The following is a 3,531-nucleotide window of genomic DNA, read 5'->3' as shown; positions in this document are numbered from 1 at the left end:
TAACTTGACTACCTTCTGTATTATCTCCCTGTTGAATCTTCAGGTCACACTCTTTGGGTACTGTGACTTCTCTACTTCTGCACTTGTCAGGGGGAACTTCCTTTCCTTACCAAGACTTGTAGTTGGTCATGAAAACTAAGGAAATTAATCCGAATCTCTGGTTTTACATATATCACCCATCAATCATGATCCACTGTAAATACCAATTTATAGTCAGGGATTGAGAAAGCACTGTGTGGTTTAACCTCTGAATTTAGAAGCATGTACAAACCACAGCTGGATCCTGCCCTTCATTGATCATAGAATCAAGCTGAAGTGGGGTCTAACCCCAGGAGTTGTAACTTATCTTTTTGCATCTGTGAGCTTTCCAGCTCATTCAGGTTGCTGTGTAGACTCTCATTTGGAGATGTAGCTCAGTGGGGAATTCAGTTTCCTCTGAGAAATAAACATTCTATCCTGCAGGAAGTTCCTTAAGCATTAAGGTAACAACTTAGAATAGCTTCAGGAAGTCCCTAAAACTGATCTCAGCCCTTAAGCCCTGCCCCCACCAGAGCAAATGATGAAAGCTGAGAGTCCACAGCCTGAGAGAGACAAGCTGCAAAAAAGACTATCTTAAACTAGATAACCAGCTGCCTGGAAGAGGTTTAGACCCACTGAAGCCCCTGGAACGGACCCTCTCCAGCCTGTTGAACTGCTTTCAGGCAGTGCAGTGTGCTCCAGGTCCCCAGCTTTGTGAGCTGTCACCTGTGCTGGGATGGGCTTTGATGATGCAGCTCCGTTTCACAATGGATTTTGCTCCTGTATACAAGCCCAATAAAACTCATTGGTTCACCAAGTTGGACTTTGGTGGTATCTTTATTTCAGTCTCTCTTGGGCTTCCTGTCTGGGGTGAGTAAACTTGTGTCTCCCCAGAAAAGTTTTGTTTGCTTGCTTGTTTTGTTTTGGCACAATAGGAGTGTACCAGCCTGTATACCTACAAGGCCCAGGTTTGATTTCCCCTAAAAATAGTCTTGGAGGGATACTAGGTTTATACTGTAATGCCCAACACTGCAGAGGTGGGGGCTGGAAGAGCAGTATCATTTTTGTATGTCTTCATAGTAATGAGACAGGCTTTCTCCTCACTTTACAGGTACATGTATGCAATTGCAATCTCAGAAGTAAACGTGTTTCCTTTCTAACTCACCCAGCCAGTTCCTCACCATTGATTCAAGCAGTATTCAGCCATATGGTAGTTAACATGGACTTCTGCCTCTTTGTATCATCGTCTGGAAGGCTGGAGGTGTAATGCAGTGGTAGAGTAGGTGCTTAGCATACCCAAGGCCCTGAACCACACTGCATTTCGTGTTCTCCCGTGGAGGCTCACCCCTCATAACCTTATCACAAGATCCAAACAGAATATGTTGGAAGTTGTGAAGCCTTCTGAGACACATGAGTACACTATTCTAGTTTCAGCTTCAGACATTTATATCACCGGACCTATTGCTAACGTGGTTTTTGGTCTTCACAAACACCCACTCCATCTGGACCACTGTCAAGCATGCTACTGCTCTCCAAACAAATTCCAAAATGGTTAGATCTCGAAGGACCTACCTACCAATACCTTGATTTTCATAGGCAGAAGATTTCATGTAGAGTTAAAAGTCCCATGTTACATGATGAATCAGGAACTAGAACCTTCGGCTAACTTGAAAGCCCAAAGTCATACAATTTTTTTTTCTGAATTTCTGAGAGATAACTTTGGGTGTTCTTACCAGTAGTCCTCAGGAAGAAGCTGGGACTGGCTGTCAAGGGAAATAAATATAATGAGTACTGCTCAATGCCCAAAGGGCATTTTTTAAGTTATGCACTGGCTCCTGATTGTCCATAATCGGCTCCGCTAGTTGACACTTAAATCGGTAGCCAGTGAAGGGGAATGAGGAACGTCTACCTCCTCCTGCCTCCATTTAAGATAACTCAACATTCTTTCACTCTTAAACACAAAGCTGCCATCTCGGTGCAAACCAGTCTACAAATTGAAGCACCAGTAAGTGGACAATTCAAGGTCTACTTTCTCGGGACCCTTCTGCACGATGTTTGCGCCGTACAGCACTAAAGTGATGCAAGCCACCCCATCCTTCAAAGGCGAGGGCAGACGCTGGAACATGACATAAACGACGCCCACTCCCCGTTTTCCAAGCCCCCAAACGGATTCAATTGTTGTTTCGTGGGGCTCTTTTTTTTTTCCTTTTCTTCCTCCGAACCTCCGAAGTGTTCTTCCTTCCTATTGGCCAAAGCTGCCCCTTGACGCCACCCCGGCTTTGCTTACTGATTGGTCGGCTCTGGATGTGCCCAAGCCTTTTTCCCAGGGTGTGGCGGCCCCCCCCCCCCCCCCCAACAAGGGTCTGACCCCCGGCCCCCCCCCTCCCCCCACCCCCCCCCCCGTTCCGAATGGTACCGCCCTGGCTCGGCTCCCCCATGGCCCGGCCGCTGCCCTTAGGGCCCCCGGACGGGGCGGGGCACACTGGGGACGGGCAGAAGGCGGTGGTGGCGCCTTCCTGCCGAGCCCGAAAGCCACCCCCGCCACCCTTCTGCAGCCCTCTTAGGTTCCACTTTCCCTTGAGCAGTTTTCGCCCTCCTTGGTAGCTCCGTCCCGTCTATTGCAGCCCCCACTGGTCTTTTGGTCATCCCAAAGGGCAGCTTTCAATCCCAGCCCTCCGAGCTCGATACACGCCCATCCGCCTCCATCCTTGGGTTCTCGAAAGGCTTTCTCCCCGAGTCTGTATACCCTTCCCCTCCGGGTCCCTCTTTCTAGCGGACTGTCCATCCATCCCCGGGACCTCCCACCCTGTGTGTGGCCGTTCCTCCCAGCGGCCTCCACTTCACGGCGTCCCCTCCCCTTCGTGGCCAGCGTGGTGGAGCACTCCTGCCCCCCTTTCTCTGTACCCCCGCGCTCTCTTATGTTGTCCCTTCACGTCCCACTCTTAAGTCCCTCCCACGCCATTCCCCCCACACACACACTCACACCCCTCCCTGCGAGAAGTCCCCCGGCGCCCCTCCTCTAGCCCCGCTTGTCTATGCCCCTCCCACACACCCGGTCCTTTTGTCTCCTCTTTGGTCTCTAAGTCCCCCGCCCCTCCCTCCCGCCCGCCCTCGCTCCCCTGCGAGCACGCTCTTATCTTCCCCAGGTCCCGGCGCCCCGCCCCCTGGCCGCGCCCCGCCGGCCCCCCCCCCTCCCGCGGCCCCATCCCCCCCCCCGGCGCCCCCCCCCCCCCCCCCGCCCCATCCCCGGTGGCTCGGGCCCTCCAGCCGGGCCCACCTCCCTCGTTCCCTGGTTCGCTCCTCCCGCTACAGCCTCCGCGGATCCCAGACCCACCCTTCTCGGGCCGCGGGCTCTGGCTCCCGCGCGCTCTCCCCACACTTGCACTCCTCCCTCCGCCCTGCTTTGCTACCTCGCCCAGGCCCCAAAGCCGCCCGGCCCGGGGCACCGTGCAACCCGCCCTCGGGGAAGCTTCTCTCTTGGCAACGGTGCGGGCACCTCACGAGCCCAAGAGC

The sequence above is a fragment of the Grammomys surdaster genome, unplaced genomic scaffold (genome assembly GCF_004785775.1).
Source record: "Grammomys surdaster isolate TR1022 unplaced genomic scaffold, NIH_TR_1.0 60, whole genome shotgun sequence".
Classification (NCBI taxonomy): Eukaryota; Metazoa; Chordata; class Mammalia; order Rodentia; family Muridae; genus Grammomys; species Grammomys surdaster.
Note: the sequence above shows the minus strand (reverse complement) of the source record.